Raw genomic sequence first — 13,491 nt, 5'->3', positions numbered from 1 at the left:
ATCGCTCTTAACAATTCTGTCGGCACATACCGCTTTATTTGTTTAGACAAACCAGCTAGGCAAGCAGCCCAATAGGAATGGCTAGCTGGCTAGAGCACCCACAAGCATGGTGGTGATGATGTATCAAGTATTCAAGCAGTATTACGACCATTTGGATTAGAGAAAGGAAGGGGAAGCAAAGCATGCGTATATATGGTCGAGCTGACAACCGCGCAATCACCACTTGCCAGTGGTGGAGGTAGATGAATGCGCACTCCCAGCTGCTGGGCCACCACGGCCAGACACATAGAGGCTTCTGCTTTCCGCACTCGGCTCTCGCCAACGCAAGTGTTTGGCCCTAGACTAATCGACTGGCCCAGGCGCTATAGGAGGGAGGTCTCAGGACATCGGACAAAGTCCAAGTGGAGGCTTTGTCTGTGCGAGGGCGTAACAGCGGCCAACGAGGGCTGGCGGTGGAAGAGGTGTCGAGGAGATGTGGGCTCAGCTACAGGTCCCAACCCAACTTTGTGCTGGCTCCGGGAAAGTGATGATCTGCATAGTTTTGGGCTTCCACACGGGTATGGCACATCTTGTGTTTCCACGGGGGCAGAGAGAACCTACCGCACACGGAGACAGCGTGTTAAGGACAAGGAATCACACATTTTTTAAATAATGTTTTTTAATGATTAATTGCAAATCTAGAAGTTGTTATACAAAAATTTGACATCTAGCATCCTGTCAGCTACTCAGTAGCCAATAGGCCTACGTGGCGCACACGTGGTAGCCGACACCAGCCAAAATAGCCTATTGGCAATGATAGGGACCCTATCGGTAGCTGGAGGGCCGATAGGGATAGTCGGCTGCCCAGTTACTGATACCTCTATTTCATGATGTATTCCTTCTTTTCTAGACACAGCCATCACCCGATGTGATACTTTTTTGACGAACACAACCATCTTTGGCTAGAAAACTCGATGCAAGGCTAAACAATATCATTTTACGTTTTAATTGTCTTTTGCCACGATGCAGGCGAGGGACTGTATTGGAGCGTTGACTTCATTGCAAAGGTGCGCACATTAATTCATTAGTTAGCATCACAAATCCAAGAGTACATTAGTCCGCATGCATACATCCATGCTAGCATACAACCATATAGTCCTTCATGCTTAACCTACACGACGACCACACTTAGGTGCCTGCGCACCTCGATGATGAACCTGGGTCGTAGGGTAAGTCCACTGGTATGAAGGACGTCGCTGTCGTGCAGGTGGGGTCGACTCCATATGCGTAGTACCCTGAGTCGGTAGAGGTGCACTAGAAAGCTAGGAGGGCCTCTACCGGCACAGGGAAGCAACAAACGCGTGTGGCTGCATGGAACTAACCCTAATCTACAACTAACTCTACCCCAAAAGAAAAAATATTAACTAAACTAACTAACCCTAGACAGAAAAAAACTTGTAACTAACCCTAAAACTAAAAGTACTCCTAACTAAATCTAGCTAATAAACTAAACTAACAAAATCTAACTAAACTAAAAAATCAAACTACCAAAACCTAACTAAACTAATAAACTAAACTACCTAAAAAAAGAAAAAAAAACATACCTGAGGGGCCGGCGGCGGCCCACACGGTCCAGGGGGCCGGCGGTGGCGGCAAGCCCTCCATCGGATCCAGTGGCCGGCGGCGAGCCAAAGCCACCCGCGCGGTGGAGGAGAAGCGGCAGCCGACGATGCACTGGTGCAGAGCGAGAGAGAAAGAGCGAGCAAGAGACAGAGCGCAAGGGAGAAGATGACCGGTTAGATATTTTAGGGCCTGTCGGCTAACCGGGTGCCGACATGCCTGTCGAGCCGATATAGGTCCACTGGGCTGTCCTATCTAGCTTGGTCAGGTACCTAGTCGACTGCTGGCTCACCAACAGGGACCTATCGGCCCATCAGTTGCCGATAGGGTCCCAATCAGCTAGCCAAAAGTCGACAGTACACTATATTTACAATTCTTACAATCCAAATGCTAGATTTGCAATTAATCATTAAAAATATTATTTAACAAAAATTCAAGGAATCATCGGATTTGGAATGACGATTATGCATTTCCTTCTTTCTCTTTCTTTCTTTTTGAATTAGGGAGACTCCCCATTTCCATTGCATTAAAACGGAAATACAACAGAGTTTGAAGATTATTCAGAATAAACAGAGCAGCATAAAGAGGTTCAGGAAAAGGAAAGAAAGAGAGTTTTATGTGGCAGAACCGCCCGAAATAACACGCTTTCAGAGGCACTCGTCTTCCACTAGACACTAAGCACCCTAAAAGTTAGCTACATTAGACAGTTCCGTAGAGCACACCCTACGGGAGAACTCGAATCAATCCACAATTTACCTCTAGAATCTGATAATGAGTACGCATTTACAATACTTAGTCCGTTTCATACAACAAGAGTTCTTGGAAATTATTTATTATAATCCCAGAGTTTAGAGTGCGATAATGAAACAGCGGAATAAAAATAAACATCTAGCAGAAATGATACAAGGATCCGTCTGTGCCCACCAAAAGAATCCTCCACACAAGAGCTACTCCTCAAGCTGCACCTGCAACAGGGGTAAAATAAACCCTAAGTGCACAATGTACTCGCAAGACTTAGCCGACTAGTGGAAATAGCTTCACGACTCCAAGGAGTATGATAGGTAATATGGATTTGTTGTTTTCTTTTTGTTTGCGAAAAGCATTACTAGGAGTACGTCCTTAAGATCAAGTTTTATTAGCAGTCAAGATTACTTCATTAGCTAACCATTCTAAGTAAGCACGTGTTCTACTTTCAAGCAAGGGTTGAGCAATCAGAATCATTTTATCATCTTTCATCTTCTAGTTCTTACTATAGTGCTAGACCATAGCCAAGTTGTACCATCTAACGGAAACAGCAATTCACGAACCAATGTATCCCAACTGGGTACCCCGAAATACATGCCCCGCTTATGCCCTAGGCACAAGGAAGACTAACTCATTCCACTCCTGTCATGGGGTCTAGGTCCCCGTCTAAACTTGGACTCCAAGCCCCCACACTTGAGACCCGGTCTCAACATGGTGCTTAGACCTTCACCTTTCCCCGCCTCCAGTCGGTCCGGAAAGAGCCGGAAGCCATGACAAGAGCGTAATGAGTCTTCCCGCTCCCATAAGAAAGTATGTGCTCATGATAATAAGTTTGTGACCTGACTACCATCCACAGCAACGGACGGTCCTAAATCGACACAAACAGGGAAAATAGTATAACCAAGCTAAGCCCCGTTGGCCATGGGACACAACCTGTTACACCCACCAATACCCATACAATATCCCTACCCTGTCTCTATTTTTCTTTCATCATTTTATTATGAGAGTAATAATAATCCATCATTGTGAGCAACGGTAGGTTACTCACGCTACCGATGACCTAAGCATAGCATCTACTTGAACCTACACTAGTAAGACTCTTAGGACAGGTATATCTATGCATGTGGTTTCCATAAAATTCCTATAACATAAATGCACATAACATATATAAGCAGTGATTATCAAAAATAAGGGGTTATGCACCGGGGCTTGCCTTGGGCAGGCGCGATGTCAGCTGAGGCAATCAATGGCGGCTTTGGGACTTCCTCCCTCATGAGGATCTCCTCCTCATACTCCTTGATGATCTCTTCAAACTCGCGATCGTCGGTGGTCACTATCTCCACCAACTCGTTCTCTACATGCATGCGATGATGATACAACACTTAGCATTTAGGCAACAACAACTCTTAAAATAAGAATACACATACTAAGCTACTAAGATAGCTCTAATGACTAAGATACTAAGCTAACTATCATCTTCATCAAGCAGAGTGTTGGATTCAACTAACAAACCATTAGCTTGGCAAATTAAGGATATATCTTTATTTCTTCTAGTGATTTAACGTATATTGAAACAAATAGCATTTAACTACCCTAATGCTTAGTCTACCCTAAGGCTACAAAAATTATAGTGAGTACATAATAATACCATGAAGCTACTATAAAAATTTCAGGACCAAAGCTAGCTCCAATATACCACAAAAATTCCTACAATGATTAATTTAATAATATGAAGCATTCTCAAATGATTTATTAGCTCCTGGTATCAACATATATATATGAACTAAATACACCAATAGATAGAGCACAATTTTATGAATCTAACAAAATTTGTTTCACAATTTTTGGACACCTACATGATTTTATATTAATTGTCAAAGATAAGCTCAGAAATTAAATAAGAAAACTATTTCTAATCCCTTATGAAAAAGAAAAACGAATTATCCCGCGTGGCCCACATGCGTGGCCCACGCGAGGCCGGCCTGTAGCGCGAGACGGACCACGGCGGGGAGAAAACCGCGCGCGCTGGCGATTTTGCAAAAGAGACCTCAAACTTCTCTCGAATTATAACTAAGTACTAACACTATGTTCCCCTCTCTCAAACATTTTCAATTAACCCCCTGTCGTGCACACCTCCGGTGACTCAGTGCACGGCGGCCGGTGACACAGCATGGCTGCACCAGCCACCTAGGACCTATGGTAGACCACCTAACGGGTCAGTCACCATCTGCAACCCGAGTGGCTACGCTAACCGGCGGTGCGGGGTGATACGACTTGCTAGGGAAGGCTGCAGCGGCGTGCGGCCATCCACGACGATGGCGCCACTGTTCCGGTGAGCTTGGGTAACTACAGACCTAATTAGTTAGCGCGTGAGCATCAGGAGGCTACCATGGATCAGGTTGAGGTGACGGTTAGGGCGGATGATGATGGAGGAGGGCTCGCCACATGCGGCCAAGCCGTACTGTGGTGCACCGCAACGGAACGGTCGCATCAGCGATGATGGGGAGGCGATAGCGGTTCCACTAGCGTGCGCAAGGTGGAGAGGAAGGCAAGGCGAAGCTAGTGGTGCAGGCGAATTGGCTCAGGAGGGACGGTAGGAGGGCTGCCCTCGACCATGGCCGAGCGCGGCCTTAATGGCACGGTGGCGGGGAAAACTCCAAATTGGAGCTTGGCCGTGCTCGCTTCAAGGTTGGGTGGGGTCGGGGGAGGGGTCAGGTGGCTTAATAGAGAAGTCAGGGACGTGATGAATCGGGCAATTATGACTCAACCATGCCGAATTAAGTGAGCGGGGTCGATCGATCACGGTGGCAGAGAGAGAGGAGCAGGTCTGGCTCGGCTCATCTTCGCCTTAGCGGCAAGCGGTCGGCCAGACCCGAGGCAGCGTCTGCGCACCCGCTATGCGACAACATGGTCAAACCATGTGCGTGCGCGTGGAGGCAGGTGGGGGAGCGGCATGCGCGGCCACAGCGTCATTAAGGCGAGGAGAGGGCACAAGGTAGTCGGGACAGCCCACGTGCGCGCGGGGACAAGGCGAGCGGCAGCGCAGCACAGCGTCGTTGTGGCATCGGTAGTGGCAATGCGAGGCAGTGTAGCAGTGTGGACGTGACGACGAGGTGATGGCACCGGCAGCAGCTCCATCACGGCGCGGGGCGTGGCGGGGCAGGCGGTAGCACAAGCGGCTCCGCGCGACGGGGCCAGCGGCGGCAGGGCCACAGCCAGGCCAGAGGCAGCCATGACTGGCCACGCGTGGCAGCGTGCACACGCGCGACCCGCATGGTGACGCCGAGCGCCCGAGCTTGGTGACCGCGTCCACCCAGCAAGCCAGCCCGAGAACGTGCCGTGCACGAATTTTAAAGCATCGATAGCAACTAAACGATTGAGGTTGTCACTAAACCGCCTTCACTATGCTAAAGAGGGTCTATTAGGCTACCAATCTGAGCTAAAACACGACACCACCTCTTAACTCAAATTCACAAAATAAATCCCCAAACCTGGCATTGTCTAGTTGTCAATAAACATAAAGAATCTTCTAAGTATTGGCTGAATTCAATTTCAAGTTCCCTTTCTAAGCTACTAGAATTACTAACTAGCAATGTTATTTCTCTACAGCAAAAGTTGCATTGCCATCTACAAAGTTTGTACTTCAAACTTTATTTAAGTATCACACACATGTTCTATAGTATTTTTGCTTAATAAAAGTTGGTTTTTAACCCTACTTGATATACATGAGCTATTGAATCAACTTTCATTTAGCATTTTTATTGATCATTTTAAGTTACAAAAAATTTATCTACACATTTTATCACATGCATTATCACATAAACATGATGCTCATGACATGTTTTAGTAGTTGGTTTAAGGCATAACACCGAGGGTGTTACATTTTAACTCCAATGCCAGAGTACAACCTAGGGAATGATAACTAAAGCTACCAAAGAACTTCACATCATAATTAGGGCTAGCGGCTTCCTAGACTGCTTCAATGTTCTGGATCTTGCTCTGTTTCATCATCTCTGGTGGCGTCTTGCAGCGTATTGGTCCGCACAACGACTTGGTGAGTCTTGGACAGCAGCTGCACGACAATCTTGAACATGGTGACTCCCTTGATCAGCGCTTCCTTGTCATCTTCTTTTTGAAGACCTGACCAAAATTTCATGAGTGCACAAGCATGGCATATAATCTCTATAGAATTGTGGAATCTTTTCCCATATTGACCAGCAAATTTCTGCAATTCCAACAGCGAAGAATTGTTTCCCATTGGGAATCCACTTCTCACACCATTTCCATCTTTGATCAAAAGAAGTAGGGATATTATTGGCATCAAGGCATGTAGCAATTGTATCCCAAACAATCTTAGAACCAGAACATGTGAAAAGAAGGTGGGTTACTGATTTAGGTTGATGACAGAAATAGCAAGATGTATCCCCCATTCCATTGCCTCCTGATCATATTATCTTTAGTTAAAATGGCATTGTTTGCCACTAACCTTAGGAAGATCTTAATTTTAGCAGGAATTTTCCCCTTCCAGGTATGTTTGAAAGTGGATCCACCATCAGAACTTGTAAGTGCATTGTAGGTAGATTTTACTGAAAATTTGCCACTGCTCTCCAGTTTCTAGAACACTATATTCTGCTTAGAATCTAACTGGGTTTCTAAAGCATCTTTGACTATTTTTTCTCATTCAGACTTGAGTTCTGCAGTCAATCATCTACAGAAAGTGACAGGGATCATGCCACTGACCATCTAAAAGACAAAGATGTTTTGCTGATCACATAATTTGAAAAGGTCAGGGAAAAGAAGATAAAGAGGATCGCTATAAAGCCAAGTGTCCTTCCAAACCTGGGTGGTCTTGCCATTTTTAACTTTCATCTTTCTACCTTGCAGATAGATGTTTTTTACTTTAAGGAGATCAGTCCAAATGGAGGAGTCAGAATGCTCGTGTTTCATAGAACAAACTGAGTCCCTTTTCAAATATTTATATGTGACAATATCTTGCCACAATCCAGATTCCTTCTCAAGTTTCCACCACCAATTACACAAAAGGCTTAAATTCATTTTCAAATATTTTTCTTGCTTTTGCAAATTTGGTCCATTTCACTAGATGATACTTTTGTTTCTCTTTCTTTGGAATTACATTTCTCAAATCTGCAGTTCTAGATACATGGACGGATGACCCTTGTAAAATCTTCTTTTTAATACACAAAGAGCTATATATGTCTATCTTTATATTAAGATAGAAAAAAAGTCTTCCACACCGCGCCGTGCCGTGGCACTCAGGATGCGTAAAATCTGACATGGTCTCTAGTAGTATCATAGGTGTTGTAACAGAACCGTCCAATTTATAAGAGCACAAGTACAATAGCAATCACCGAAGCGATGAAACTATCATACTTGAGCCCATATAAACCCGGTAGTCCGATGAAATCACAAAGGATCTCAAACCAACCAACATACAGGCTAAGATCGTACATGATTTAATATAACCAGTCACATGTTACATTATAGTTCACAAATGGTTCACAAGTATCTCACATACATCGGAGTTCACAAATGGTTCACAAGGATCTGTGTTTCCTGTTTCCAATTTTCTCCACGTCCTGCACAGGCGCGCGTTTTCTGTTTCTGAATTTTTTTCCACGGGTCCGTTTCCTATTTTTCACCTTTGTCACGTTCTTTCCACAGGCGTGTTTCCTGTTTCCCAAATTTTTCTGATCATTTTGTCCAAAGACCTTATAGTCGTATTTTCATGGCTGTTTTCCACTTGCGCCGTCGGTTTCCGATTCTGCGTTTCCTTTTTTTTCCCAACATATCACGCTTTGATTCTTCATTGGTGGTTTCTTATTCTTCATTTTTTCCCCACCTCAGAAAGAGAACTATGTTTTTTTCCTACAACATCACGCTTTGATTCTTCGTTGGTATCATTTGTTTCAGGAGGCGGCCAGTCCAGGAGTGCAAAAAGAACTAGGACTCTAGGAGTGCAAAGAGAATTAGATAAATAATAACAATGTAATATTGTGTTAATATAAAAACAAAATAAAATGGACGTGATAGTTTCTTGACAAAGGAATAGTTCCACCACCACATTATTATTGTATTTTTATTAGAAACAAAACCCGTCATCTTAGAAGTTGGTTCAGTCAATCAATGGTCTAACTAATCAAACTCTGAACTAAAATCTTGAAGAGTTTGTTGTCACATGGTCCAACTAATCCCTGACCTGATAAGGCCCACCACAAGGAAAGTCAAGACAAGTCTCCAATCATAATTATTAGTGGACAAACTAGTCCCTAGCACGTCGGTAACAAACTCCTTGACTTAGTTCTAAGATTAGAATTACATATTTTTAATCTATTTTCAATGAAAGTCACATAACTTGATACTTAGCTATACCATGTATAAATTAAAGCTATGATATATTTACATCTAAATATGTTCGTCCTTTGCAGAGAAGAAAAAATGTCTTAAAATGTATTTTAATTTGACATATATTTAATAAGACAATATGATATTATTATCATCATTAAAATTAAATTATAATTATGGGTGTCATATTCATCGTCAAATAATACATCTGAAACATTAATAATAAATTATAGCTAAGTTTAAAGAAAGGGGTAAGATAAACAATTGTACATGGGGGGCATTCCCATTCATATTTTCCATGGACGTTTAATTGATTTTTTTCCTCCTATTGTAACGGACGATCATGTAGTCATCTCATAAATGGAAACTCCTTGCTCTTCTGTACATATGAGAAGTCTACTTCGATTAATCCTTCAGGCAACACATCCCGTGCATTTTTAATCATGTGACCATATATATACCCTCGTATTCTCTGCCAACCATATCCGAGTACTTTAGTCAGTTAGGTTTTCCATTGCTCAAAGTGCATGGACCGATCGATTAACTATCAAGAGTTAAATATGCACACAAAAAACCTATCAAGAGTTCAAACTAAGGCCGGTTAGTTCTTCTAGTGGGGTTTCATGTTCTACATTTCAATACGGGTAATAAAAGAAGGTAGACAAGTTTCAACTGCAGTACCTGGACCGGTCAGCTATCAACAGTTTATCGATAATGCTTGGCCATGGCGTCCGCCCCATCCGGACGCCGCGGTGGTGCTCGCGCGCTGTTGTTGGTCCTGGCGGTGCTCGCGCGCCGCCGCTCGCCACTAGATCCCACCTTGACGACCAAAACCTACCGACCCCGGCTTTCCTCTTCGTTATGTAGCAAATGTATGTTTCAAGTGTTTCAGAGGTATACTGTAATTGTTACATATGGATGTTGCAAAAATAGATCGGGATGTTGCACATGTTGCATATTTTGCAAGTGTTTTCAGAGGTATGTTGCAAGCGTTTGTTTAAAAAAAATTATCTGTTTTAGACATATGTTGTATGTTTTATTTGGATGTTATATTTGTTTCGCACGCATGTTGCAAGTGTTTTATTTGTATGTTGCATATGTTTCACATGCATGTTGCAAGTGTTTTATCTAGATGTTACATATGTTTCACACACATGTTGCAAGTGTTATCTAGATATTGCATATGTTTCACACACATGTTGCAAGTGTTTTATCTGGATGTTGCATATGTTTTTTTCTCGAACACGCAGCAGAGCTACGTATCATTATATATCAAGAAGAAGAAAAGGGGTGTAAAACCCCGTAACCCAAAACAACAACGCCTCACACACCGCACCTCACTCAAAAAACCACTGCTCGCCTATCACATCAAAAAAGACTTGACCTCGACCGAGATGTTGCATATGTTTCACATATATATTACAACAGTATGGCCCTGTTCACTTGTCTTATAATCCGTACTTTTCAGCTTATTTTTTCAGCCGAAACAGTATTTTTCTCTCAAAACAAATTGGCGGGAACAGTGTTTCGGCTTGTTTTTTCAGCGAAGCGAACGGGGCCTATGTTTTAAATGTTTGATCTGTGTCAGACGTATGTTGCATCCAAGTGTTTCATGTTGCAAGTGTTTCAAAGAGGCACGGTGAGTGATGGATACACGTCCCAGGCGCCGGGGGATGGGGCACGGCGAGCTAGGGGCGAAGGATGGGGGCGCAGCAAGTTAGGAGATGGCTCCCGGGTCCTCCCACATGGAGAGAGAGGAAGGGGTTAGGGGAAAGGAGCGGGGCGCAGCGATGGGGCAGGGTGCGCGTGCGAAGCAGGGGTGAGGTGGACGGGGCGGGCTACGCGGCCGTCTAGACGCGAGGAGCGGCGGGCGCAGCATTGAGGGCGAGTTGCGTGTTTGAGTCGGAGCGAGGTGGACGGAGGTGGGTTGCGCGTCCATTCAGACGCGCATGTCCGTCCAGACATCCAGGCGCTAGCACGTCCTTTAAACTAAGGCCAGTTAATTGTCAGTGTGGTTCTATATTCGAGTTTTCAAAACTCTTATTCGTCGGAAATAGTATCGACAAGTTTTAATCCATAACATCTTCTGAAATTTTCACCATCTTTCTTTATCTATTCAATGTCATTTAAGTTTACTTTCCAATCCTGAATCAATTGCTTCAAACCTCAAGTCAAAGCCTACCGGCATGGGCTTTCGCTCGCCTCGGGTCGTCGTCTCGCCACTCGCTGTCGCTTGGCTGCTTGCTTGACTATATACACCCCTAGACCCACGCCCACAAACCCGTTGGGTGTGGCTTTTTGTCCATTAACAAATCCATAGGTAGAGGAATTAGCCTATATCCTTACCCTAATAGGGTAAAAACCAGTCAGTTTCGAGTACCTGTTGCCATCTTGAGGCCCACGTAAAGGTGTATCCACCCAATTTTTTTCCACGCAGGGCGGAAGAAAATTTGGTGGGGACAGTACACACGTAGTTAGCCATGCATACATACTGTCAGATGGTGCCATGTGGACGTCGTAGGGATCTGATGGCAACCATAGCGGACGGGAGCCTGGGCTACTGGAGCCGCGCACGACAGTGTGGGACCAGAGGCAAAGCAGGGTGAACAGCAAATGAAGCACAACCGTCGTTTTCTCTGGATGGGACACATGGAGCCTAATTAGAGTGTGTATGCACAGGAGGCTGGGTGGATACCGTATCCATCTAATTTTTTTTCCACGCAAGGCGCCCCTCGTCCATACAAATCCTTGGAATGTATTGTATGGTATGGGTCTGTGACAGTAACCTCCCGCTCCAGCCCAGACCGGTTAGCTATCCCAATGGCCCCACCTTCAAGGCGCTGTACAGTTCGACCGTGCAGTGCTTGATGGAATGTCATGTCAGCGGTGGTATGTTCTCTTCTGTATGACACTAGTGATAAAAAAACAGAATAAAAAACAGTTTTGAGCTAAAATTTTTTTATACGTTTGATCTAATCTATAAAAAACAGAATAAATATGTATGACACTAGTGATAAAAATACTCTTTCCGTCCTAAAAAAAAGTGCACTTCTCGCTTATGGAGGAGTTAACCTTCTTTTAAGTTTAACTTAGTATATAGAAAATAATATCAATATTTATATCTCTAAATAAGTTTAGTGTAAAAGTATGTTTCGCAAGTAATCTAATGATACTTATTACACATCATAAGTATTAATATTCTTTTGTATATATTTGGTCAAACTTAAAAAAGTTTGACTTCTCGATAAACGTGATGTGCACTTATTCGGGGACGAAGGACGTATATTTTTATTATATTAATTTGGTGTTATAAATCACAACATTTTTCCCTATAGATTCGATCAATTTACAAAAGCTTGACTTAACATAACTTGAGAAATTCATTCATTCAGGGACATCGGGTACAATCAAAAGAATAACTAACAAGGGAGTAATTCGTAATTATTTCTTATAGTCAAACAATGACAAAGGAGCCAAAGGGATAAGCCATCCACCTCGGCACGAGAGCTGCAGGCCTTCGGAGGCCACTCCGGAACCAGCGACCACAACCAACCCTAATCTCAGTGCCCATGGAGCCTCCTCCCTCCCTCATATCGCTGCTCCCTTCTACATGCTGGGGCTACAGTTCGAAGGCTACTCCAAACAATGCCTACCTTGACGCAACTCTGATTGAGAGATTTCCCCAATGGCCTCCCCGACTCCCTACCTTGACGTCGTTTGCCAGCCGCCAGTGTGGGCCCGACCATGCTCTAACATCGAAGCGGTCACCGCCCAAGCCACAGCGGCGGGGTCGACCCCTCGACAGTCGTTGAAGACAGCCCCATCGTCGGAAGCGCGTGCTCGCTTGACAAGAATCTTTTGACTACGGCAGGGGTGGCGTCAGTGGGGCTTGCCGGGTCGTGAGTGGTGGTGACAGGTGTGTACATCCCATCAAAAGCTCAGACCTTAGGTTCCCATAGCCCAGCGGCGCCACTTCTCTGCTCTAGATGTGGAGAATTCACCGGTGCCGCATCTCTGCTCCAAATGCGGATAGTTGGCGTGATGTGCTACTGCACGAGACGAACGCTGGGCGCAACAACTCAGAGCCAGGAAAGGAGCGACTGCACCGAAGCCGACTGTCGAGGCGCATCTCGGAGGACCTACACGGCGAGTGCCTTAACCGCCTCTATTCATTCCACCATGTGGCAACTGCAAGCTGCCCCAGCGTTGCCAACGTTGGCAAGGTTCTTAGCACCTCACGCGCGACTACAACCGGTCGTGCCCAGCTGCATCCAATGACTCCAACGCCGCAGATGCTGACAACAACTGTTCAGATCTATGTCGGAAGTTCTGATGCAGATCTCGGGACTTCCGACCTCTAAAGAAAACACTGTTCACAGCTAGGTCAAAGTCACTACAAGCAGGTCAATGTCGAAACTCCCGGTGTACGTCAGGACTTTCGACGATCGGGACTCCCGATGTACGTCGAGAGTTCCGACGAGTGCAGACAGCAGGCCAGCCAAGGTCTAGGTGTCGGGACTCCCAACCTGAGTTGGGACTTCCGGCCGTTGGGAGTTCCGACTCACGTCGGGAGTTCCGACGGCCACAGTCACCGCGCAGGCTAAGTGACTGGGCGTCGGGACTTCCAACCTGAGTCGGGATTTCCGACACCAAAAGTCTCGAAAAAATATTCTACGTGCCCGAGAAGTGCTAGAGTGTCTCTCTTTTGATTTTATTTTATACTTGAGCACTCTATCTTCCTCATACCACTTAAACTTACATCCCTCTTTATAGTACGGCGAACCT

This window comes from Miscanthus floridulus, chromosome 11 (genome assembly GCF_019320115.1).
Source record: "Miscanthus floridulus cultivar M001 chromosome 11, ASM1932011v1, whole genome shotgun sequence".
NCBI classification, from domain to species: domain Eukaryota; kingdom Viridiplantae; phylum Streptophyta; class Magnoliopsida; order Poales; family Poaceae; genus Miscanthus; species Miscanthus floridulus.
The sequence above is the reverse complement of the archived record's forward strand: the minus strand, read 5'-3'. Positions refer to the sequence as shown.